The sequence below is a fragment of the Schistocerca cancellata genome, chromosome 2 (genome assembly GCF_023864275.1).
Source record: "Schistocerca cancellata isolate TAMUIC-IGC-003103 chromosome 2, iqSchCanc2.1, whole genome shotgun sequence".
Taxonomy (NCBI): Eukaryota; Metazoa; Arthropoda; class Insecta; order Orthoptera; family Acrididae; genus Schistocerca; species Schistocerca cancellata.
Window position 1 is genome coordinate 1,095,451,267 of NC_064627.1, and position 27,348 is coordinate 1,095,478,614.

The 27,348-nt window shown below is 42.0% G+C and overlaps 1 protein-coding gene across 1 annotated transcript in view; it reads left to right on the top strand.

Moving 5' to 3' along the window:
* Positions 1-8,332: 8,332 nt before the first annotated feature.
* The window catches only part of LOC126161245 (serpin B6-like), a 155,958-nt gene continuing 136,942 nt past the window's right edge, over positions 8,333-27,348 (top strand). Inside the window, exon 1 of the mRNA XM_049916985.1 lies at positions 8,333-8,379. The gene's annotated coding sequence lies outside the window, so the exon portion shown is untranslated. The remainder of the gene's footprint in view (positions 8,380-27,348) is intronic.

The following is a 27,348-nucleotide window of genomic DNA, read 5'->3' on the forward strand; positions in this document are numbered from 1 at the left end:
CAGCCATTTCGTCTTAGCTTCCTTTTCATTAATATGTATTTCATTCCTCAGTGACTTGTATTTCTGAATTTCCCTGAACTTTTTGTACTTCCCTCTTTTATCGATTAACTGAAGTATTCCTTATGTTAGCTGTGGTTTCTTCACAGTTACCTTCTTCGTACCTACGTTTTTCTTTGCAACTTCTGTGATTGCCCTTTTTAGACATGTTCATTCCTCTTGAACTCTACTGCCTACTGAGCTATTCCTTACTGTTGTGTCTATAGTCTTAGAGAACTCCAAACGTATCTCGTCATTCCTTAGTACTTCTCTGTCACATTTCTTTGCGTATTAATTCTTCCTGACTAAACTCGTAAACTTCAACCGACATTTTATCACTACTATATTGCGATCTGACTGTCTATTTGCTCCTAGGTACACCTTACAATCCAGTATCTGATTTCGGAATCTCTGTCTCACCATGAAGTAATCTAACTGAAATCATCCTGTATCACCCGGCCTTTTCGAAGGATACTTCCTCCTCTTCTGATTCTTGAACAAAGTATTCGCTATTACTAGCTGAAATTTATTACAGATTTCAATTAGTCTTTCTACTCTCTGATTCCAGCACCCAAGTCCATATTCTTCTATAACCTTTTCTTCTACTCCTTCCGTCCCCTGACTATAACGTTTTCACCTCCCTTTAAGTGCTGTATTGATCTTTCAGTATCCTCATATACTTTCTCTATTTCTTCATCTTCAGCTTGCGACGTCGGCATGTATAGCTGAACTATCGTTGCTTTGGATAAGAACAGCCCTGTTACTGAACTGGTCAAATTAACACACTCTCTCTCCTTCCTTCCTATTCATAACGAATCCTACTCCCATTATGCCATTTTCTGATGCTTTTGGTATTACCGTACAATCATCTGACCAGAAATTCTTGTCCTGTTTCCATTTCACTTCACTGGCCGTCGCAATATCGAGATTGAGCCTTTGCATTTTCCTTTTCAGATTTTATAGCTTCTCTACCATGTTCTAGTTTTTCACTACCATGCAATGCTCTGCTCCAAACGTACATTCTCGGAAATTTCGTACTCAAATTAAGGCCTATGTTTGATATTAATAAACTTCTCTTGGTCAGGAATTCCTTCTTGCCAATGCTTGTTGCTTCTAACGTTCTCCTTGCTCTGTCTGTCAGGGGTTACTTTGCTCCTAGGTAGCAGAATTCCTTAACTTCATCTACTTCGTGACCACCAATACCGATGTTAAGTTTCTCGCTGTTCTCATTTCTGCTACTTCTTATTTTCGTCTTTCTTCGATTTACTCTCAAGCCACATTATATACTCACTAGACTATTGATTCCATTCAACAGATCCTGTAATAGCAATGTCATCAGCGAATCTTATCACTGGTATCCTTTCACCTGGAATTGTAATCCCTCTCTTGAGTTTCTTTTATTTCCGTCATTGCTTTTTCGATATATACATTTAACAGCAGAGGCGAAAAACTACATCCCTGTCTTAAACCCTTCTCAAACCAAGCATTTCGTTCTTGACCTTCCACTTTCTATGTTCCCTCCTGGCTCTTGTACATGTTGTATATTACCCGTCTTTCCCTATAGCTTACCCCCTATTTTTCTCAGAATTTCGACCTCTTGCATTATTTTACAACGTCGAACGCTTTTCCCAGGTCGACAAATCCTATGAAAGATTGTTGATTTTTCTTTAGTCTTGCTTCCATTCAAAACAGCAACGTCACAACCACCTCTCTGGTGCCTTTACCTTTCCTAAACTGACTGTCATCTAACCCATCATCAATTATCTTTTCCATTATTCTGTGTATTATTCTTGTCAGCAACTTTGATGCATTAGCTGTTAAGCTGATTGTGCGTTAATTCTCTCACATGCCGGCTCTTGCTATCTTTGGTACTGTGTGCATGATATTTTTCCGAAAGTCAGATGGTATATCGCCAGACTCATAAATTCCATACACCAACGTATGTAGTCATGCTGTTTCCACTTCCCACAATTTTAGAAATTCTGACGGAATCTTATCTGTCCCTTCTGACTTATTTGATCGTAAGTCTCCCAAAGTTCTTTCAAATTCTGTTTCTAATACTGGATCAGCTGTCTCTTCCCTGCTTCTTCTTGTATCACATCATCAGACATGTCTTCTCCCTCTTTGTGGCCTTCATTGTAATCTATCCAGTTATCCGCTCTCTCCTACACATTTAACAGGGGAATTCTCATTGCAAAATGGTTCAAATGGGTCTGAGCACTATGGGACTTAACATCTGAGGTCATCAGCCCGCTAGAACTTAGAACTACTTAAACCTAACTAACCTAAGGACATCACACACATCCATGCCCGAGGCAGAATTCGAAACTGCGACCGTAGCAGTAGCGCGGTTCCGGACTGAAGCTCCTAGAACCGCTCGGCCACCGCGGCCGGCTCACATTGCACTCTTAATGTTACCACCCTTGTTTTTAATTTCACCGAATATTGTTCTGCCTTTCCTCTATGCTGAATTCGCCATTCCGACAATAATTTCTTTTTCGAATTCTTCACATTTTTCTTGTAACCATTTCGCCTTGGCTTCCCTGCACTTTCTAGTTATTTCATTCCTAAGTGACTTGTATTTGCCGGCCGGGATGGCATTTGAACTTGTATTTCTTTATCCCTGAATGGTCTGTAATTCCTTCTTTCGTCGATTAACTGAAGTATTTGTTCTGTTACTCATGTTTTCTTCGAAGTCACCTTCTTCGTACCTATGTTTTCCTTTCCTACTTCTATGATTGCTCTCTTTATAGATGTCCATTTATATTTAACTGAAATGCCTACTGAGCGCCGGCCGGTGTGGCGGAGCGGTTCTAGGCGCTTCAGTCTGGAACCGCGCGACCGCTACGGTCGCAGGTTCGAATCCTGCCTCGGGCATGGATGTGTGTGATGTCCTTAGGTTAGTTAGGTTTAAGTAGTAATAAATTCTAAAGGGGCTGTTGACCTCAGATGTTAAGTCCCATAGTGCTCAGAGCCCATTTGCCTATTGAGCTACTACTTGTCGCAGTATCTATAGCCTTGGAGAACTTCAAATTAATCTCTTCTGTATCCCGCTTCTTTGTGTATTAATTCTCCTGACTGGTCTCTTCAACTTCAATCTACTACTCATCAATACTAAATTATGATTTGAGTCTTCATCTGCTCCTGGTTACGCCTAACAATTCAATATTTTCTTTCGGAATCTTTGATTGACCATGATGTAATAAAACTGAAATCTTCCCGTACCTCCCGACCCAACCGAAGTGTACCTCCTCCTCTTGTGATTCGTGAACGGAGTATTCGCTATTACTAGCTAAAATTTATTGCAGAAGTCAATCTTTCTCGTCTCTCATTCCTATTACCAAGCCCATATTCTCCCCTAAAGCTTTGTTCTACTCCTTCCCCTACAACCGCTATTAGATTTTCATCTCCCTTTACATACTGAATTACCTATTCAACATCCTCATACACTTTCTACATCTCCTCATCTCCACCTTGCGACGTGGGCATGTATTTCTGAACTATTGTTGTCGGTGTTGGTCTGCTATAGATTTTTATGACAACCCTATCACTGAACTGTTGAGTAACTCACTCTCTGCCCTACCTTCCTATTGGCGACGAATCCAACTCTCGTTATATATTTTTCTATTGTTGTTGATATTACCCTATACTACTCTGATCATAAATTCTTGCCTTCTTGTCATTTCACTTCACTGACCCCCACTTTACCTAGACTGTGCTTCTGCATTTCCCTTTTCAGAGTTCCTAGCTTCCCTTCCACACTCAAACTTCTGATATTCCACGCCTCCACTAGTAGAACGTTATCCCCTCGTTGGTCATTCAATCTTCTTCTCATGGTCATCTCCCCTTGGCAGTCCCCCTGGAGACCGAATGAGGGACCATTCCGGTATCTTTTGCTAATGGAGAGATCATCATGACACTTTTTCAAATTACAGGCCGTATTTACTGTGGATACACATTTTGTGTATTTAATGTAGTGATTTCCATTGCCTTTTGCATCCCCATGCCGTTGATCATCCCTTAGTCTTCCGCCTTTAGACAGGTTCCCACCCCAAGGGCAAGAGAGTGTACTGAACGTCTGTCTGCTCCTCCGCCCTGTTTAACAAGGCCTTCGGCTGCATGAGGTTGACTTCTTATGCCGGAAGTCTTTGGCTGTGATTCCTGATGATTATTATTCAAAATTTAAGCAATGGCGGGTTTCAAACAAATGAGCGAGGACGTTTTGATTACTAATCAAAGATGCTACCCCTAGACCAAGTATTTAACAGCCTGTCACTACATTACCAATGAGTCAGAACTCGAATAAGTCAATTCATAAAAAATATGCGAGTGTAACTTTTTGTAGAGATATGAAATGGAATAATCACATAATCGGTAAATAGGTATCGGACTTGAGTTTATTGGTAACATACTAGCGAAATGCAATTAGTCTACAAAGGAAAGCGCTTACAAATTTAATAATTTTTTCATAATGTGCGCCACAGTCATAATATATTTCTTTAAAGTCAGTACCGCCATTGGACTGCTTTTTATTTGGAGTGGTACATTTACACGATCATGATTTCGGCTTAAAATGCCGTTATCAAGTGTTTTAATGTTATACAGCACCTAAGATGGCATACTGTCGTATTTAAAATACACTATTAGACACAGTGTCTAAGGGTCAATATTTCTGGTATTGACCCTTAGACAATGTGTCTAATAGTGTATTTTAAATACGACAGTATGCCATCTTAGGTACTGTATAACATTAAAACACTTGATAATGGCATTTTAAGCCGAAATCATGATCGTGTAAATGTAACACTGCAAATAAAAAACAGTCTAATGGCGGTACTGACTTTAAAGTGCTTACCAATTACTACGAAGTTTCAGCCTAAAATATTGCGCAAGTGTGTGGGAACTGTTCGAAAAGGAACAGGGTACACTGAATGCGTCCAGAGAAGGTTAGTCCGAGTGGTCATACTTGTTTGACCCACGAGAGAGCGTCGAAGAGAAGCTTGAAAACTTGAACTGCCAGAATCTTGACAACAGCCTGCAAATACCCCGAGTAAATCTACTTACAAAATTTCAGGAACAAGTATTAAGTGAGGAACTTAGGGAGCCAATAGGGATCGAAAGGACAAGATTGGACTTACTATAGCTCTCACGTAGGTACTTATGCAGTCATTCTTCTCTCGTTCCATAAGTGAATCAAACCAGAAGGAACCCTAATATCTGGTATAAAGGGAGATGCCCTCTTCCACACATTTCACTGTGGTTTGCAAAATCTGAACAAACATGCAGATACACAACACCCTTCGTACTGGGTGTTCGAAACTGATCTTCACAACTTTGTTCACGTATACTTCAGAAACGGGGATACGTAAAAAAAAAAAAAAAGGTGTTGTTTGCTTCATGATATTCACCCATACTGGGTGTTCGAAACTGATCTTCACAACTTTGTTCACGTATACTTCAGAAGCCGGCCGAAGTGGCCGTGCGGTTAAAGGCGCTGCAGTCTGGAACCGCAAGACCGCTACGGTCGCAGGTTCGAATCCTGCCTCGGGCATGGATGTGTGTAATGTCCTTAGGTTAGTTAGGTTTAACTAGTTCTAAGTTCTAGGGGACTAATGACCTCAGCAGTTGAGTCCCATAGTGCTCAGAGCCATTTGAACCATTTGAACATATACTTCAGAAACGGGGATACGTAAAAAAAGGTGTTGTTTGCGTCATGATATTCACCCATCTAGAGTTTTAGTGGTCGTCTAACAGGCTTCAATTTAAAACGCAGGATATTTAAGCGATTTTTCAGTTCGTCTCATAGCCAGTCTAGGATGTCCTCATTAATGTGTGAAACTGGTGCTCTGATGAAACCAAGCTTCATTCGTCAACATCGCCCTTTTGAGATAGACCTGGTCTTCGACGCGATTCAGAATATCAACTGCGAAAGCATTTCGCTTTGGCCTGTCATCAGGCTGGAACCGAGGCCCACGAGAAAGACAGGCCGTGGCTCGTACGTCACGAAGGCAGGCCTGAGCTAGTTCGCTCGCTCAGCTCAGCAGGCAAAATGCTTTTCTGAATCGGTTAACTCTCAACTGAGTGTGTACGTACTAACGAGAAATGCATCTCCTACTGGAATCTGCTATTATGAAATCATGCTGATTACTGGATGTACGCCGGCCGGTGTGGCCGAGCGGTTCTAGGCGCTTCTGTCTGGAACCGCGCGACCGCTACGGTCGCAGGTTCGAATCCTGCCTCGGGCATGGATGTGTGTGATGTCCGTATGTTAGTTATGTTTAAGTAGTTCTAAGTTCTAGGCGACTGATGACCTCAGATGTTAAGTCCCATAGTGCTCAGAGCCATTTGAACCATTTTTGAACTAGATGTACAACAAAATTTAAGATCAGTTCTCGATATAAATGGTATAATGGCTTGTTAATAGCACTTAGTCTCTTCTGCATAACAGTCCTCATTTGCTACAAGATGTGGTGCCTTAAGCAACTGATCATTTTGGCATGGATCCCAGTAGGAGATGAAATTCTCTTTTGTACATACACACCCAGTTAAGAGTTAACAGGTGTAGAAATGGAGTTTTTCTGTTGAGTTGAGCGAACAAGTTCGGCCTACCTTCGTGACTACAAGTTCGGCCTACCTTCGTGACTACGCGCTGCAGCCTGTCTTTCTCGTGGGCCTCGGTTGAAACACTTGCAACAGCTGCACCTTGCCGGCACGAAGATCCAGTCTCTCGTGTAGCATCCTGTGCACCGTGGTTAGTTGTAGGTGGAACTGTCGAGACAATTCACAGATTCATTTGGTTGGGCTCCTGACAAATGCCATTTGCACCCGTTCCATGTCTGCATCGCTCGTGCTCGGACACTGAGAGTTCGTCCTCTCCATGACACTTCTGGACTCCTTGAACTTCGTGTACCAACGTCTGATGGTCGGTCATGATGGTGTTGTGCTTCTGTAATGTGTCCAAAACTACCGATCGACCTGGGTGTCAGGTCTGATCTCTGCCAGCCACTCCACAGACTGTGCCACTTGCAGGAGGTTCAAATGGCTCTGAGCGCTATGGGACTTAACGTCTAAGGTCATCAGTCCCCTAGAACTTAGAACTACTTAAACCTAACTAACCTAAGGACATCACACACATCCATGCCCGAGGCAGGATTCGAACCTGCGACCGTAGCGGTCGTGCGGTTCCAGACTGTAGCGCCTAGAACCGCTCGGCCACTCCGGCCGGCACTTGCAGGAGGGTGGCCGTATTCGTCAATAACTAATCTGCAAAAACAAAAGAAATAGATTAAGATTTTTGTGAACATAATGCCGCAAACCACACCTTTCTGTCTATCCTCAAAAAAAAAAAAAAAAAAAAAAAAAAAAAAAAAAAAAAAAAGTTCAATTGGCTCTTAGCACTATGGGACTTCACATCTGAGGTCATCAGTCCCCTAGAACTTAGAACTACTTAAACCTAACTAACCTAAGGACATCACACACATCCATGCCCGAGGCAGGATTCGAACCTGTGACCGTAGCGGTCACGCGGTTCCAGATTGAAGCGCCTAGAACCGCTTTTTTTTTTTTTTTTTAAATATCGTTTTGTTCGCTTTCGTTCGTTGCATCTGCTCGGGGCGGACGTCGTAAGACATCCGTATAAGTTCGTTGTTGATCGATTAACTCAGTTTTTTTATTACAGAGGGCTACTAACCCTCTGAGCGAACACGCTGAGCTACCGTGCCGGTATCGCTCGGCCACACTGAGACATATGTGATCAGAATGTTAAGAACGTTTTAGAACATCTTATATTTTACAAATTGTTTTGCTTAAGGGAACAAGGCATCTGTTTTTGAAATCTACAAAACTTGTGATTTAACACGTTCTGTATTTTTTTTGAAAATCGCTTTTATGTATTTTAATTGTTTTTGGTTGAAGAGTGTACGCAACTGTTTCCGATGACAACCCAACCGCCGAACTTCTGGACGAGGGGGATAAAATATCAATAAGAAACAGGAGTGTATGAAACAGCCTTCTCATACTGTATTCCTGTAAACCGTAATAAATGGTGCTGTAAAAAAGTACCCTCTCACACTTCACACTGTTTCTCTAACTCTATGTGTAGTTGCTGGCTCTAATGTGGCAAATGTGGCCACCTACGAAAACAGACATCATCGCAATGGCTTCCGTCTTCTGTGAATCCTTGAGGGACTCGGACGTTAAGCTGACGCGTTCACAGATCACGAACACTTAACGAGCTAAGCGCCCTCATAAACAAAACACACCTGCACAGTCGAGGCCGCATAGTCGTCGACGTGAAAGCGCTGCAGTTGTCTGCCCGGTCCTTTACTACGACGTCAACAGACCGTGAGTTCAATAGCAAACAAGCCGTTTGCAACGGTTTTCTCGTTCTAGTAAGTGTACTGCATTCCTACAAAATGCATTATTTGTAAACCTACCATAACCTCTCTATTACGCTCAAAATAATATTTTTATTTTGGTGTGCGAATAAGTGAAAGCCAGTAGGTACCAAATCCTGCGAGCGGGTTGGATGTTTCACCAATCTGTACTACAAATCCTTCAGTTCTCCAATTGGCAAAGAAACCCTACAAACAGGTACATTATCCAGACTGAAACAGACATTTTCATCATAGTCAAGCAACCAAAGCTGTATTTTTTTTCATACAGTCGATCTAAACTTGTTTAATATGCACCAACCCTTCGTTATACTTTTCAAGAAATGGATGAGTGAGTCATAACAATAATCCTTTTTACATTGCAGAAAACACTCTCCCCAGTGCTACCGCCTGATAAAATCGATTTCACCTTTTTTCGATGTAGGGACGCCGGATCCCATCCATTAGTTTGACCACTGACTCTGGCGTGATCTTATCGATTCATTTCTCTTCCGTAGTAACAGATCAGTCCACGAAATCAATTATTTGCCTTTTTTAAATGGTCTAAACGTCGTGTAGAAAATTCATTTCCCATTTGGCTTTGTTCAGCTTTCAACATTTGGGAAACAAGTTTCGTAAAAAATACTTCGTTACATTGAATTCTTCTGGATTTATAGTCACACGCTGCAAACCACTGTGAAGTGCATGGCAGAGAATACTTCATACTTTTCATTCCCGTTCCATTCGCTTATCGTCAGCGGAAAGTGTGACTGTTTAAATTTCTCCAAACCGTTGGATCGGGCGTGCCGTACATGGTGACGTAGTGTTCTGCTTTCGGCCACCGACATCTTCGGACTTGACATCCATCTCTTATTATGTGCTTATCTGAAATATCTTGTAAATGTGTCTCCCCTGCCGAATACAATTCCGGAATTGAAAATGAGGATTTCTAATGCACTCTCAACTGTGAGTCCACGAATATTTCACAATGTATGACTCGCAGATTAGATGGGTAGATCACATAACTAATGAGGAGGTATTGAATGGGATTGGGGAGAAGAGTTTGTGGCACAACTTGACAAGAAGAAGGGATCCGTTGGTAGGACATGTTCTGAGGCATCAAGGGATCACCAATTTAGTATTGGAGGGCAGCGTGGACAGTAAAAATCGTAGAGGGAGACCAAGAGATGAATACACTAAACAGATTCAGAAGGATGTAGGCTGCAGTACGTATTGGGGGATGAAGAAGCTTGCACAGGATAGAGTAGCGTGGAGAGCTGCACCAAATCAGTCTCAGGACTGAAGACCACAACAACAACAATGACTCGAAACGGGTACCGCCAAAACGTTCTCCGTGTGACAAAGGGAGTCACACAGCACACCTGAACTCTGTTTCGCAGTTTCTTCAATAGTTATCGATGTATCGCTAAGCGTTGAAGAGTTATAGCGGTTTTTTATCACTATAATCATTATGAATTCCCTTGTACTTATAATTTCGGTTTTTGTACGTGTAGCTGGTATCAGGCAAAACAAATAATGGTCACCCTGTGTTAAATGCGACGGCCATTGCATCGAAAACCGTGAGTTTGTTTGATGTTACAACCAAATCCATAGCAGTAAACGGCTAAAATGATTATCCAATCTCAATTCCAGATTGTCTTTCTAAGAGCTTGCAGGGCCAACAATTTTTTTTTTCCAGCGTGTCATAGAATTATTCACCGAAACCAAAATTTAAAATGCTGCCATAATCTACTCATTACGAGTCAGAAACTGATGTTAAAGGTTTAACACAACAATTCAAGTATGAAAGTTAGAAACTTTGTGTCTACATCTCCATCACTGCCCTCCAATTCACAGTTATGTGACTGACAGAGGAATCATCGAAACACCTTGAACTTAGAATTGGCAGGAAAATCAGTATTGGCCGTATTTTGTTGTTTTATTGTTAGCAAAATCGATTTTCGGTCACTTAGCGACCGTCCTCAGTGCTGTAATATACAATTAAAATTGGTAGGCACTGGTATCAAGCTATAACCACAGGCTTAGAGCGATCATGTAAACTGACATCCATCTCTTTTTATGTGCTTATGTGAAATATCTTGTAAATCTCAGTTTATGTAATCGCTCTAAGCTTGTGGTTATAGCTTGATACCACTGCCTACCAATTTTAATTGTATGTTACAGCACTGAGGATTGTCACTAAGTGACCGGAAATAGCTCTTGCTAACAATAAAACAACAAAATACGGCCAATGCTGATTTTCCTTCCAATTCTATCCACTATTCGGTCGTGGTGCACACAACACGCCATGGAGTCGCCAATCAAACCCTGAACATATTTCTTTACCGTTCCAGTCTCTAACAGCGCGCTGGAAAACGAACACTTTGCTAAAAATCAAATAAAAGCAGTCTCGGTCGCGTTTTCAGATTTTTATTCCTTAGCAAACTGTTTCGGCACTTTCCTCACTCCGTCATCAGACTTTTCCCCGCCACAAATGCAGTTGGTGGCGGCAGAAGGAGATCCGTAGAAGTAAGGCTGTCACTGCTCAGAATGCTTTCTAAAGTTTTAAATCACCTGAAGATGACTGGTTTGTAGTGACATCCTTACTTCTAGGGATCTCGCTCCTTCTGCAGCCACCAAAGTCCTTAGTGGTGGGGAAAAGTCTGAACATGGAGTGAGGAAAGATCCGAAACAGGTTACTAATGAATAACAATCTGAAAACGCGACGAAGCCTGCATTTATTTGATTTTTAGCATTTTATACCGATCGCTGCTTTGCTCCAATTAGAGAATACTTTCGAAAAACCAAAATCTTTCCCCGCGAGCTCAAATTTCTCTTATTTTATTGTGTTGATCATTTCTCCATATCTAGGTAGTCGCCAACAAAATATTTTCACACTCTGAGGGGAAAATTGGGGATCGAAATTTCATGAGAAGGTGCTGCCGCAAAGAAAAATGCCTTTCTTTTAACGATTGCCACACCAGTTTTTGTATCGTACCCTTGGCGCTTTCTCCCCTACTTCGCGACAGAACAAAACGAGCTGCCCTTCTCTGGACTTTTTCCATGTTGTCCGTCTCTCCTATCTGATGCAGATCCCACACTGCACAGCAGTACTTCAGAAAAGAGCGTGTACGTAGTCTCTATAGTAGATCTGTCACATCTTCTCAGTGTTCTGCTAATAAATCGCAGTCTTTGGTTTGCTTTACCCACAACATTATCTACGTGATCGTTCTATTTTAACTTACTCGAAATTGTGGTCCGTAAGAATTTAGTCGAATTTACAGCGTTTAGATTTGTGTGATTTATTGTGTAACCGAAATGTAGCGGATTCCTTTTAGTAATAATGTGGTTGACTTCACACTTTCCATTATTTATAGTCAATAGCCACTTTTTCTCACCATACAGATATCTTGTCTAAATCATTCTGCAATTCGTTTTGATCATCTGATGACTTTACAAGACGGTAAATGACAACATCTTTGGCAAGAAACTAAGAAGGCTGCTCAGAAGGTCTTCTAAATCGTTTATGTAGATCAGGAACAGCAGCGGGTCTATAACACTTCCTTGGGGAGCGCCACAAATCACTCCTGTTTCACTAGATCACTTTCCGTCAGTTACTATGAACTGTGACCTCTCTGACGAATCCATTCGCACAACTGAGGCGATACCCGATAGCCACGTAATTTGTTTACAAGTCACTTGTGAGGAACGGTGTCAAAAGCCTTCTGGAAATCTGGAAATCTAAAAAAAGGGATCCATTTGACATCCGCTCTCAGTAGTATTCATTACTTCTTTGTAATAGAGAGTTACTTGTGAGGGAATTTAAATAATGTTCGAACAAGTATATGTTCCATAACCGTACAGCAAATAGACGTTACTGATATGGGTCTGTAATTCAACGGATTACTCCTATTTTCTTTCTTCGGTATTTGTGTGACTTGTGGAACTTTCCAGTCTTTAGGTATGGCCGGCCGCCGTGGTCTAGCGGTTCTAGGCGCTCAGTCCGGAGCCGCGCGACTGCTGCGGTCGCAGGTTCGAATCCTGCGTCGGGCATGGATGTGTGTGATGTCCTTAGGTTAGTTAGGTTTAAGTAGTTCTAAGTTCTAGGGGACTGATGACCATAGATGTTAAGTCCCATAGTGCTCAGAGCCTTTAGGTATGGATCTATCGACCGTCAAGTGATTGTATACGACTCCGCAATATGGAGCTATTGTATCAGCATACTCTGAAAGGAACTTGACTGACATACAATCAGGACCGGAAGGCTTGCTTTTATTAAGTAGTTTAAGCTGTTTCGCTACACCTAGGACATCTACTTCTAAGTTAATCATGTTGGCAATTGCTGTTCATTCGAATTCTGGGATATTTACTTCGTGTTCTTTGGTCAAGGAATTTCGGAAAATCATGTTTAGAAACTTTGCCTTAGTGGTGCTGTCACCAATAACATCACCTTTGTTCTCACACAGTGAAGGTATTGATTGCGTCATGCCGCTCGTGTACTTTACGTACGACCAGAATCTCTCTGTGTTTTCTGCCAGATTTCGAGAGAGGCTTTCATTGTGGAAACTGTTAAAAGCATCTAGCAAGTTCGCTCTAAATTTCGAGCTTCTGTAAAACTTCGCCAGTCTTGGAGATTTTGTGTTCTATTGTATTTGGGATGTTTTTTTCGTTGCCTTTGCAATAGTGTTCTGCCCTATAGTGTACCGTGGGGGATCATTACCGTCTCTTATTAATTTATTTAGTATATATTTGCCAGTTGCCGTCGATACTGCAGTATTTCTCTGGATTCAATCATCTGGTCTTCACTTACATAGTCAGATATGAACATTTATATTTTATAATTGTACGGATGGGTTAAAATTTTGGACTACATAAATGGATAAAGCCAAAATGAATTTTTGTAAATCATGTAATCTTTTTTCCGTTGTCGAGATACGACGTTTTAAAGTCGAGCTAAATGTAGAAAGTAAAATTCGTGCTTACGTGACCTGAATGCGCGGAAAAGTGAATCAGATAAATTAAACAATGTGTTCTCACGATAAAATTGCAAACTCGCATTTAAAAATCTTGCTGCAATCTGATTTTACGTGCAAAAACACGTTTTGTGAGTTCTTATGCGCATACTTCTATGTTTGTGCGAATCGGTACAATTTTGAAAGCAGGTAGACAAACACTTGTAATTCAGGGTCGTCCTGTTGGTTTGTGTAAGCTTTATCTGTTGTCATGATATAAGCAACACCGTTCGAAAGAGAATAAGAAACCTATACCGAATCAGTCGTTGTCGAGTCAAAATCTACATCCATTGCCAAGCTAGGGCGGTCTGATGTCAAAATTAGTTTAGTGTCTATTTTGGGAACCAGAACGAAAAATGCTCATAACAAAAAAAGGCGCATCTGTCCTGGACAGAGCTGGGCATCTAAAAGAAGGGAACAAGCTTTTTGACTTATTTTGCAGCTTTAAATAAAAACATTTGATATATTCGTTTTTTTTTCTTTTTACAAATTAACCCTGCTTTTCCAACACAGTAAGCTCTCTTACCTGGAAGGTGTTCGTACATCAGCCCAAAATTCAGAAGATTCGCCAACCATAGTAAACCATATATAATGTCATATGGCTGAAGAGCATAGATGTAATAGCTGAAACAAAATTTCTGGTGGGATAAAATTGCTAGGGATGGATTTGTTACTGGAGGGACGCTAAAACAATTTATTGATTTCTAGGTGGGGGTTTGATTTTTCCCTGTTGGGACCATTTCTCCTCAAAAGCCACTTCCTGTTACGTATATGGTGAAAGGTATAAGAACAAATATACACAAATTTTTGTGCTTATAGAGAGTGAGATGCATCTACAACTGGAAGTATCCGAGAATGGGAGTGCATTTGTAATATGAAATATCCCAGGGTAGGGACGCATTGTGTCATATTGCACATGGCACATGCATTTTAGAGGGCATGATGGCATGTGTCATGTTGTACGACATGATATCGTATATCATGTCGCTTTACTTGACATGATACACTGTACAGGGTGTATCAGAAAGAATCATCCGATTTGCCAGTCTATACAGGGCTATTACAAATGATTGAAGCGATTTCATAAATTCACTGTAGCTCCATTCATTGACATATGGTCACGGCACACTACAGATACGTAGAAAAACTCATAAAGTTTTGTTCGGCTGAATCCGCACTTCAGGTTTCTGCCGCCAGATCGCTCGAGAGCGCAGTGAGACAAAATGGCGACAGGAGCCGAGAAAGCGTATGTCGTGCTTGAAATGCACTCACATCAGTCAGTCATAACAGTGCAACGACACTTCAGGACGAAGTTCAACAAAGATCCACCAACTGCTAACTCCATTCGCAGGTTAAAGCTTCTGGATGCCTCTGTAAGGGGAAATCAACGGGTCGGCCTGCAGTGAGCGAACAAACGGTTGAACGCGTGCCGGCAAGTTTCACGCGTAGCTCGCGGCAGTGGACGAATAAAGCAAGCAGGGAGCTAAACGTACCACAGGATGGTGCTCCACCGCACTTCCATCATGATGTTCGGCATTTATTAAACAGGAGATTGGAAAACCGATGGATCGGTCGTGCTGGAGATCATGATCAGCAATTCATGTCATGGACTCCACGCTCTGCCGACTTAACCCCATGCGATTTCTTTCTGTGGGGATATGTGAAAGATTCAGTGTTTAAACCTCCTCTACCAAGAAACGTGCCAGAACTGAGAGCTCGCATCAACGATACTTTCGAACTCATTGATGGGGACATGCTGCGCTGAATGTGGGAGGAACTTGATTATCGGCTTGATGTCTGCCGAATCACTAAAGGGGGCACATATCGAACATTTGTGAATGCCCAAAAAAACTTTTTGAGTTTTTGTATGTGTGTGCAAAGCATTGTGAAAATATCTCAAATAATAAAGTTATTGTAGAGCTGTGAAATCGCTTCAATCATTTGTAATAACCCTGTATTTCTGTAACTAATAAACATATACAATGAATTTTCTTTTTCGATGAAAGGGAAACTCAAAGTTTTTTTCATCCCTTTTCTTAGGTGTTCATTATGCCACCCTTGAGATACACGGCATATGTCAATGCGGTATTGAAATTGTTCCCACACTGCAGCGAGCATGTCTTGAGTTACAGCTTCCAGAGCTGCTATTATGCGATGCCTCAGTTAATTAATTGCTGTTGGTAATGGAGGCACATAAACAGAGTCTTTCATAAACCCTCCAAGAAATGATCACATACAGTCAGGTCCGGTGATCTTGGAAGCCAGTAATGTAAGGCCAAATCACTTGGTCCAGTGCGACCGATCCATCCTTCACTAACGCTTTGATTTAAAGATTCCCTCACTTCCACATGTCAGTGTGGCGGTGCTCCATCCCGTTGATAAATGAAGTCGTTTGAATCAGTCTCTATCTGTGGGAAAGGAAAGCTCTCAAGCATGTCGAGATATGTGCTTTCTGTAAAAGTGTTCTCGGCAAAGAAAAATGGACCATACAACTTATCTCAAATAACATAATAATTACGATTTTTTAAATCGGATGATTAATTTTTATGTATCATGTAAAACTCGAGATTTTGCTCTTTCCAACAGTACGTTGTTCACACACATATCTCAAGTAACATAACTATTATAACTATTACGACTCTTTAAATCGATGATACGTTTTGATACACCCTGTGTTTCGTGATATGGGTACTAATACTAACAACTAACAAAGCGCGAATATGTTAAGATATTTTGATGTAAAAGTCTTTGAAGTTGCTAGATGAGTCAAAAAGCTAGTCCCCTTCTTTTACATCTCTAACTCTGCCCAGGCCATAGACCCCTTTTTTATACTGTGATAGCAGCATTTTTCATTCTGGTAATTGTATCTGTGGGATATTTATTTGAAATGAGACTCAAGTTTTCTTTGAACGGTACATCAACTGTATCATCTGAGTCAGTGGGTAGGTAAAAGGAACCAATTATTAATTTATTCTGGTTGTCAAGTGTAACAGCTACCCGTACTAACTCACGGGAACTATCTGCTTTAGTTTCATTAGACGATAAACTGCTTCTAACACCAACAAACACGGTGCCATCCCGTATTTAATCTATGCTTTCTGAACACGGCTAGACCTTCGTAAACAGTTCGGCTGAACTTGTTACTGACTGCAGCTAGCTTTCTGTACCTATGACGATTTGAGATTCAGTGCTTTATATTAGCGCATGGAATCCTGTTTCCGTACTAACACAGCTACGAAAATATACAACTGTAACACCGATTGTTGTTAAGTTTATCTTCCTGAGGTTGCCCTGCACGCTTTTGTGCTGACGTCCTTTCTGTAGTTTGCTGAGATCTCTAACCTAAAAATATATATGTCTTTGGGCAGCGTAGCCGATGGCACGCAAATTACGCAGACCAAATTCGTCCAGTATTTGAGAACGAGAGCACTTCATACGTAAGTTCAAACCGTTTGGATACTTTTTGTCGCCGGCCAGTGTGGCCGAGCGGTGCGCTTCAATCTGGAACCGCGCGACCGCCACGGTCGCAGGTTCGAATCCTGCCTCGGGCATAGACGTGTGTGATGTCCTTAGGTTTCAGTAGTTTTAAGTTCTAGGGGACTGATGACCTCAGATGTCAAGTCCCATAGTACTCAGAGCCATTTGAACCATTTTTGATACTTTTTGTCGCTGACACTCTCCACAACATGAATAAACGAAAAAAATTGACCGCTTACTATATTTTAGATTTGTGCAGTAAAATTTCAGCATCAGGCATGATGTGTTAGTTTATCACTTCTTTACTATTGATTCTATTGAGAGCACGTATACCACTGAAAGTACCTGCAAAATTATATTATTGTACGAGTTGTAGTTCAGGAAAAATTGACGTTTGAAACTGTTTTACACATGGGAGCTCGACCCTTTAAAGAACACGGTGTGGGTGGGGTTTGCTGTTTGTCTTGTTGAGCTACATTTATATTCCATAAAGAAGAAGCCGTATTATTCTAGTGCAGTGTTCAGTTTAGTGGTATGTGCTAAGAGGGGCAGCAATAGACGAGGAATTCCTTCAGTGACTGAGTTTCTCTGACCTGTGCCGGTGTATACAAGGGGTGGACAAAATATGGCTGCACCACAAGAACAACACACTCCGTGTCTAATACGGTGTGGGAAATGCAATCCAGTCAATGGACAAATACCGCTCCTGTATGGCTTTCAAGAGGATATTGTACCATTCTTCCTGAAAAATAGTGGCAAGTTCTAGTAATGATGATGGAGGTGGACAGCGATCAACCAACCTTCTTTCTAAAGCAGACCACAAAGGCTCAATAATATTGAGATCTACCGACAGTGGTGGCCCCGTGCTCACAAAACCAGTCCCGGATGGTGCGAGCTGCGTGAACAGGGGACCTGTCGTCTTGGATCAAAGCATCACCATCGGGGAACAAACGCTGTGCCTTCGGATGCACCTGATCAGCTAAAATGGTCACCTAATCCTTCGCAGTAATGCAACGTTGCAGGTGAGCTATGGTGTCCATAAAATACCGTGACATGGCTGCCCAAATCATCAATAAATCCGCAACATGTTTCACTCTTCGGACATAAACGCGCTCAGAACTTAGAAACACTATGAAACAACACCCATTCGAGCAAATGACATTTTTTCATTGCTCCTTAGTCCAGGTGACTTGGGCGCATTTACAGCACTGACGAGTGATTTTGTAATTCCAGCTCGCCTTGCAATTCCTCTCTTTTGGAGCTCCCTTCGTGTCTTTATGGTGGTGACGGGTTTCGTGAGAGCGACATTCGGTTTGCAGCCACAGTCCTCTTTATTTTTCGTCCCAGTCCTCTTCGATGACCGTCCGTGACGCTCGCTCAGCACACACTTACGTCCACGTTGTGATTTAGCCGATGTTTTTCCACTTTCCCTGTATGCGGTATAAGTCTTCGCTACAGTGCCTCTTGAAGCACCAAACACTTCGGCTGCTTTGCTTACGGAAGCACGCACCATACAAGCACCAACAATCTGTCCACGTTCGAGTTCACTTAGCTCCGACACATGTATTCACAACGACACAGAACACTGTTCTCGCCATGACTGACACTTGCAACGTGCTGTCAGCATGGCAGAGGTGCCGTTCGTGTGGTCACGAGCACAACAACGCCATGTGCAGGCTCGGCTAGCATCTACATGACGTTTCTTGCGTCCTTTCCATTTTTTCTTTCCAGCCCCTGTGTATGGCAAACAGACAGGCGGGACAGCCAGACGTGGACAACAGGTGGTCATCGGTCTTTCGTTCACCATCGACTTATCGAGAGCAAGCAACGTAGCCAGACCAGCAGCTCGCCCCAGTAAAGTGATTCCTTGACACCAAATTCGTCCTACGAAAATTTCTCGTATATTTACCCTAGCCCCGCTACTCAGTCGCTACTGGAGTATTGGTTATTTTTGCTATTTTGTTATCCGTGTTAAGATATGTTGTTAGACCTAGCATCACAAGAGACTAATATTGGACCACTCTGTCGAATGAGGACACAAAATTCCACTTTTGTTTTTAAACCGGTATTTTCCTTCGACGTTAAGAATAAGAATCTTTATTAGCCGTTCAGTATTTTCTTATAAAATGGGCTTCGTCAGTAAGCTCAATTACAGTATAAAGATGGTTATATTCTCATAACAATGTATATATAAATCATATGAATGTTAGTGTAGTATAATAGCACACATTTGGAATTGTATATATTGTTAATTTTACAATAAAAAAGAAAACATTATACAAATTTATATTAAGTGGGGAGTATTCATGTTGATGACATTATGTCATTATCGTATACATGTTGATAACACTATGTCATTATCCTAAGATATTGATACAAATATAGAGCACTCGAAATAGGTCTATTATGCCTATATGTTAGATATTGTTTTTCCAAAATTAGGTCCTACTACAGGCAGAAGTACCTTTCTCTGTGTTAAAACAGCAAATCTACCATATTACAATCTTTGTATTCATCAACTAAGCAAAATGCTTTACCTTTGAGCCATTGACCCAATGTTGTCTTAAATTTATTTTTAGATACTGTTTGTACAATTTTAGGGAGCATATTAAACAGTTCGAGGCCTACATATTTATAACTATTATGTATCTTGGACAATCTAGAGTATGGCAGATCAATTGTGTGGTTTCGTCTTCTATTATGGGTGTGGAGAGATGACTTAAGGGGATATTGGCTATGTTTTCTTTTACGTGTAATAAGCAATAATAGATGTACAAACAAGGAACTGTCATGATGTTAAGTTTTTTGAAATGTTCCCTGCATATATCCCTCGGAGATAAACCCACTATACATCGAAGAGCTTTTTTTTGCTATCTGAAAATTGATATTGAATTGGGAGAATTTCCCCAGAGCAGAATACCATATGAAAGATGGGGGTGGATATAAGCAAAATATGAATGCAGCAGTAAGTTTTGGCTGACATTATTCCTAAGCTTATAAAGCAGGAACATACCACGTGCAAGTTTAGAAGAGACGTATGTGATATGTTTATACCAGCTAAGTTTCTGGTCAATCATCATTCCTAACAGTTTAATAGACTTTTTTTTCTTTGATACCTTCAAATTAAAGAATATTTCCTCAGTTTTTGTTTCATTTATGTATAGGGAGTTTGCACTAAACCAATGAACCGGTTTTTCAAATATTATATTTTTTTTCTCGTACAGATTCAAGAGTCTGTCCTGAATTGATAAAAGTTGTATCTTCCGCATAGAGGACTGTTTTACAGGGTAAATACTGTGGCATATCATTAACATACACTACAAACAGAAAGAGCCCAAGTATGGAGCCCTGTGGCACACCTCTTTTTATTGTTTGTCGGTTTGACAGCTGCCCATTTACACTAACAAATTGTACTCTGTTGCTTAAGTAGGATTCTAATAATTTCAGGGTGTCCTCTTCCATGCCGTAGTGTCTTAACTTCATGATCAAAGTACGTTAGGTGTCTTATTAAACACGTGATTAGCGATAACTTAAATCTTCCTTCCTTCCTTCTTCTAAATCGCGGTGTGGGGTGGAAGGTGTCACTCCCTCTTTCCTATTCCAGTCCCTTACTGTTCGAGGGAAGAACAATTGTCACTAAAGCATCTGTGTGGCCTGGAATTTCACTAATTAAATCTTCGTGGTCTTTTCAAGAGTTACATGTAGGAGGAAGCCCATGTACTTGTTGACTCTTCGTGGCACGTACGCTCTCGGAACTTTAACAGTAAACCACAACGTGATGCAGAACACCTCTCCTGCAGTGTCTACCGCTGGACTTTGCTGATCATCTCTGTGAAGCTTTGGTGCTCACTAAATGAACCTGTAGCAAAACGTGGTGCTCTTCTTTGATCTTCTCTATTTCCTCTATCACTCCTTACTGTGACGGATCCCATACTAACCAGCAATATTAAAGTCTTGGTCTAACGAGTGTTTTGTAAGCTACTTCCTTTGTTGATGGACTGCATTTGCTGCGGAATCTTGCAATGATGCTTAGTCTGGCATCTGCCTTGTATATTGTGTATTGTTGTTGTTGTTGTGGTCTTCAGTCCTGAGACTGGTTTGATGCAGCTCTCCATGCTACTCTATCCTGTGCAAGCTTCTTCATCTCCCAGTACCTACTGCAACCTACATCCTTCTGAATCTGCTTAGTGTATTCATCTCTTGGTCTCCCCCTACGATCTTTACCCTCTACGTTGCCCTCCAATACTAAATTGGTGATCCCTTGATGCCTCAGAACATGTCCTACCAACCGATCCCTTCTTCTAGTCAAGTTAGGCCACAAACTTCTCTTCTCCCCAATCCTATTCAATACTTCCTCATTAGTTATGTGATCTACCCATCTAATCTTCAGCATTCTTCTGCAGCACCACATTTCGAAAGCTTCTATTTTCCTTCTTGTCCAAACTATTTACCGTCCATGTTTCACTTCCATACATGGCTACACTCCATACAAATACTTTCAGAAATGACTTCCTGACACTTAAATCTATACTCGATGTTAACAAATTTCTCTTCTTCAGAAACGCTTTCCTTGCCATTGCCAGTCTACGTTTTATATCCTCTCTACTTCGACCATCATCAGTTATTTTGCTCCCCAAATAGCAAAACTCCTTTACTACTTTAAGTGTCTCATTTCCTAATCTAATACCCTCAACATCACCCGACTTAATTCGACTACATTCCATTATCCTCGTTTTGCTTTTGTTGATGTGCATCTTATATCCTCCCTTCAAGACACCATCCATTCCGTTCAACTGCTCTTCCAAGTCCTTTGCTGTCTCTGACAGAATTACAATGTCATCGGCGAACCTCAAAGTTTTTATTTCTTCTCCATGGATTTTAATACCTACTCCGAATTTTTCTTTTGTTTCCTTTACTGCTTGCTCAATATACGGATTGAATAACATCGGGGAGAGGCTACAACCCTGTCTTACTCCCTTCCCAACCACTGCTTCCCTTTCATGTCCCTCGGCTCTTATAAGGGGGCGTAGAAACGACGGAGAGGCTTCGTCCCGCCATAGCCCTCAGTGGTTCACAACCCCACAACAGGCCACAGCAGTCCACCCATCCCACCGCCGCCCCACACCGAACCCAGGGTTTTTGTGCGGTTCGGCCCCCAGTGGACCCCCCAGGGAACGTCTCATACCAGACGAGTGTAACCCCAGATGTTTGTGTGGTAGAGCAATCATGGTGTACGTGTACGTGGAGACAGTGTTCGCGCAGCAATCGCCGACATAGTGTGACTGAGGCGGAATAAGGGGAACCACCCCGCATTCGCCGAGGCAGATACAAAACCGCCTTGAAAGCCATCCACAGGCTGGCCGGCACACCGGACCTCGACACTGATCCGCCGGGCAGATTCGTGCCGGGGAGCGGCACGCCTTCCCGCTTGGGAAGCAGCGCATTAAGCCGTGCGGCTAGCCGGACGGGCTGACATCCGCCTTACTTGCGATCGATTAATTTTATGCGGTCGTTCCACTTCAAATTATTGTGTACGTATACTCCTAGACATTTTATGGAAATAACTGCTTCCTGTGATTGTTCTGCAATTGTGTAATCGTACAATAAAGGGTCTTTCTCTCTATGTACTCGCAATGCGGTAGATTTGTTCATGTTGAGGCTCAATTGTCACCCCCCTGTACCAATTGACCAAATGTCGATCCACTGCAGGTTCTTCTTCATCTCGTTACAGTTTTTTAGCGTTGCCACTTCTCTGTATACAACAGTGTCATCTGCGTAAAGCCTCTCTGAATTTCGTACGTCATCTACTTGGTCATTTATATATACTGTGCATATTAACGGTCCTATGATACTCTCCTGAGGCACCCCCCCCCTCCCCCCGAAGTTAGTTTCATGTCTGGAGACTTCTTTCCGATCAGGATTACATGCTGTGTTCTGTTTGCAAGAAACTCTTCAATCCAGTCACACAGATGGTATGATGTTCCGCACGCTCCCATTTTGTTCATTAGGCGGAAGTGTTATCTGATACCTTCCGGAAGCCCAGGATCACGGTGTACACCAGCGCATCTGTGTCTGCTGCTTTCTGGGTCTCGTGGACGAACAGAGTGAGCCGCATTTCACACTATCGTTGTTTTTCGGAACCCAATTTTCGTTGCTACAGAGAAAATTTCGGCCTCCAGAAATGGCATAATAGGGGAAATCCGGCTAAAATTACTTACCATTTTGTTTTTAGGCCATTATTGCTTCATAAACCACGCTATTAAATAAAATTTGTATCAGGACCGTGCCTCATTCACTTGTCAGTTTCACCAACTTGATGTCATGTTTTTAGATTAATATAAACCATACGTCTTTGACATGCTTGTAAAAAGTTCACAATATGTCGTTTTTGACCAATGTCAGGGTAAAACGACATACGAGTAAGAAAGAGTAATAAATTCAGATAAACATTACATATTTGATATATTAATAGATTTGTAGTTAACAAATAAAAGTCTACTCCTGAAACAATTCTTCAACAGTATCAACTAAGGTTTCTCAGTTCAATCGTACAAAAGGTGAAGACTGAATGTAGAATTGAAAGTCTCTTCGGGTTTGCTGCCGGATCCTAAAATCAACTTGACTCGATATTTCGGCGATCCAACTGTTCGCCATCTTCAGGAAATGCTGCTTCTGCTGATGAGTCCCGCTGAGAACTGACGCAAGATTGCAATTCGACGTCCTATATACGGCACCGTTCAGTACACGGCGCATGCGCCGCCCGTCACGATTTCTGGCTTCCGAAACAGGGAGGTGGCGCCGCCCTTAGTGAAACACTGCTGACAACGATATATCGCAATCGAAGAGCGTTCAGTTTTGATGCGAGATAATACAGGATTCCACGTTTTGCTAAGAGGAAACCCATTGTCCCTGTTGATTAAATTATCAGCCAACCTAATTTCAATCGCCTCTTTATACACACTATTCCAAAAACCGGAAATGTTGGCAATTACAACAGTTTCCTCAAATTTCATATTGTGTCCCTCATTTAGGCAGTGTTCTGCTACGTCCGATTTTTCCGGCTGTTGTAGCCTCGTGTGACGGCGATGTTCCACACACTGTGCGAATAGAACGGCCAACGTAAGCTTTCCCACATTGACACGGGATTTTGTACACCCCGGGTTTCCTAAGTCCCAAATCATCCTTCACAGAGCCGAGCAGAGCCCTAATCTTAGAGGGTGGACGGAACACACTCTTGATGTTAAAACTCCTTAAAATTCGTCCAACCTTAAACGATAAGCCTCCAGCATAAGGAAGAAAGGCTGTATCCCTGTTCACACGAGTTCCTCTGGAAGAGTCCCTTAGTTTGATCAGTGAAAAACTGGATGAAGAGCTGGTGAAGCTTTGTCGTCATGTGCTGACCTCCACGTATTTTTTATTTAACGGTAACATTTTTGAACAGAATGACGGAGTGGCTATGGGTAGTCCTTTGTCACCCATAGTCGCCAATTTATTTATGGAGGACTTCGAGGCTATGGCACTGAGGACTTCAGCTTTGCAACCAACGTGCTTCTGGAGATACGTGGACGATACCTTCTTCGTATGGCCGCATGGACGTGATGCTCTTAACAGGTTTTTGGACCACTTCAACTGTCTTCATCCCCGTATCAAATTTACCATGGAGGTTGAAAATGATGGGATGCTTCCATTTTTAGACGTAATGGTTTATAAAAAACCAGACGGAACTTTGGGACACAGTGTTCACCGAAAGCCGACACACACAGATTTGTACCTGCACCCTCAGAGTTGTCATCCACCACACCAACGTAGTGGCGTCCTTAGGACTTTGGTACGGAGAGCATATGCCATTTCCGACGCAGACAGCTTAACCCAAGAACTTGAGCATTTGATGACTGTTTTTAAGGAAAATGGATACACCGAGAAACAGATTCGTCGGGCTATGGAATTTGGACCGTCTCCGGAGGTGTTCGAAGAGGAACATAGATCTGTGGCCTTTCTTCCTTATGCTGGAGGCTTATCGTTTAAGGTTGGACGAATTTTAAGGAGTTTTAACATCAAGAGTGTGTTCCGTCCACCCTCTAAGATTAGGGCTCTGCTCGACTCTGTGAAGGATGATTTGGGACTTAGGAAACCCGGGGTGTACAAAATCCCGTGTCAATGTGGGAAAGCTTACGTTGGCCGTTCTATTCGCACAGTGAATGACAGGTGTGTGGAACATCGCCGTCACACGAGGCTACAACAGCCGGAAAAATCGGCCGTAGCAGAACACTGCCTAAATGAGGGACACAATATGAAATTTGAGGAAACTGTTGTAATTGCCAACATTTCCGGTTTTTGGAATAGTGTGTATAAAGAGGCGATTGAAATTAGGTTGGCTGATAATTTAATCAACAGGGACAATGGGTTTCCTCTTAGCAAAACGTGGAATCCTGTATTATCTCGCATCAAAACTGAACGCTCTTCGATGCGGCCTTGATTGCGATATATCGTTGTCAGCAGTGTTTCACTAAGGGCGGCGCCACCTCCCTGTTTTGGAAGCCAGAAATCGTGACGGGCGGCGCATGCGCCGTGTACTGAACGGTGCCGTATATAGGACGTCGAATTGCAATCTTGCGTCAGTTCTCAGCGGGACTCATCAGCAGAAGCAGCATTTCCTGAAGATGGCGAACAGTTGGATCGCCGAAATATCGAGTCAAGTTGATTTTAGGATCCGGCAGCAAACCCGAAGAAACTTTCAAGACTTATTACGCCGGGAAAGCCTACGTAGTCACATGAATGTAGAATTACTCATGTAAATGTGAATCCATGAAGCAACAAAATAAGTTCTGTTTTGGAAAAAATTATGTCTCATTGAAGACATCACAGATAAAATTTATTGTTCTGTGGCTTATTCCAGCACTTTCAGTATGTGCCCACAAACAACATTGCTGACACCTCCGAGTTTTGAATGCGAGTGTAGTTCCAAGCAGCAGAACGGTGACAATCTTCGGAAGCATCACTGTTGTCGCCAAAATGTTCTTTTTCGTACAATGCTTCTTTTCCAAAACTCAGTTACCTCTTTGCTTTTCTCGCTATCTGGAATTCAAGTTGTCTCACTCCCTTCATAGTCATACCAAACAAGCGCGACTTCAATAGTTTCAGGTGTTGTACCAGTTCACGCTCCAATACAGTGTTGAAAGTTGGCTGGGACCTTTCTGAGCACCATTGAAGGTTTTGTTGGTACTCCTAGTTCGTCTTCTAAGCGTAGCCTGGAGGACTAAATACTTTCGACGCTCGCAGCCACCCCATCTCGCTGCCGGTAGCAGCGTCTATAGCCTGCTGCATCTGCACCGCACCCAAAGAATGTCTTTGAAATTTCGTTACTTTATTGCCCACCAACGGAAAGGGGAAATTCATGTTCTTATGTTTTGCCTACATAAATTCATTGCATTTGTGTATCATCGCACATTTATCAATTGATGTTTAATGCTTCGTTTAATTTATTTTATTATAGAACGACCCACTGCTATTGTTGTTAAATTTAAACAGTTATGTAAAATAAATACTTGAATATCGAAGATCACACAGAATAGAACTAGAGTCGACATCTGCTTAAAATGGCATACGCATGATATGTCATTCTACCCTGAAACGCCTTCTTTGATTCATTCGAGAAACTTTCAACTACTGCCTGCTGTAGCAGAATCTTCTACCTCTCAAAACACAACTAAAAGTATGCTTTACAAGACACCTAAGATACTTTACACTTTTCTCAAACATGTAATTGCCTACAATACTAACGAATGAACATATGTGAATAAAAGTAAAAAGTTGGAGGCTTACCTACAATTATTTTTTTTTTTTTTCGCAGTACCAAGACGAAAGCTGGCAGCTCGTCGCTATATACTTCGCCTATTGATCTCTCTATACAGCTTAGCTTAGTGCTGGTGGCACCACTCAGCTGGTTTCGTCCATAGTCTTGGTATGCCATTTTACCCGGGTATGTCATTAGCGCCTGATTTCCCCTAAGTGAGCACAAAACGAGTTCCAAATCTGTGCAGCTGACGGACGTCAGAGATATAAGTAAATAATTTTGTGTGTGTGTTCGACTACTCTTTTTGAAAACAGAAAAGACCTGCGCTTTTCTACAAAGATCACGGACACTTCATTCCCCAAAGACGTACAGTACTCTGCAGCTAGAGGAGGAGCAGGTTTCTCGCGTAGTCTATGAAGAACCGTACTGGTTTCTAGTCATGTCCAGTGGCCTTCCTTCTGTCAAGCGATGCCAGCTGCTTTTCTTTCCCATGGCCACTTATTTCTATATCAGCCATTTTGAAGTTAGTGCAACGATTTCAAATGGCTCTGAGCACTATGGGACTTAACTTTTGAGGTCATCAGTCCCCTAGAACTTAGAACTACGTAAACCTAACTAAGGACATCACACACATCCATGCCCGAGGCAGGATTCGAAC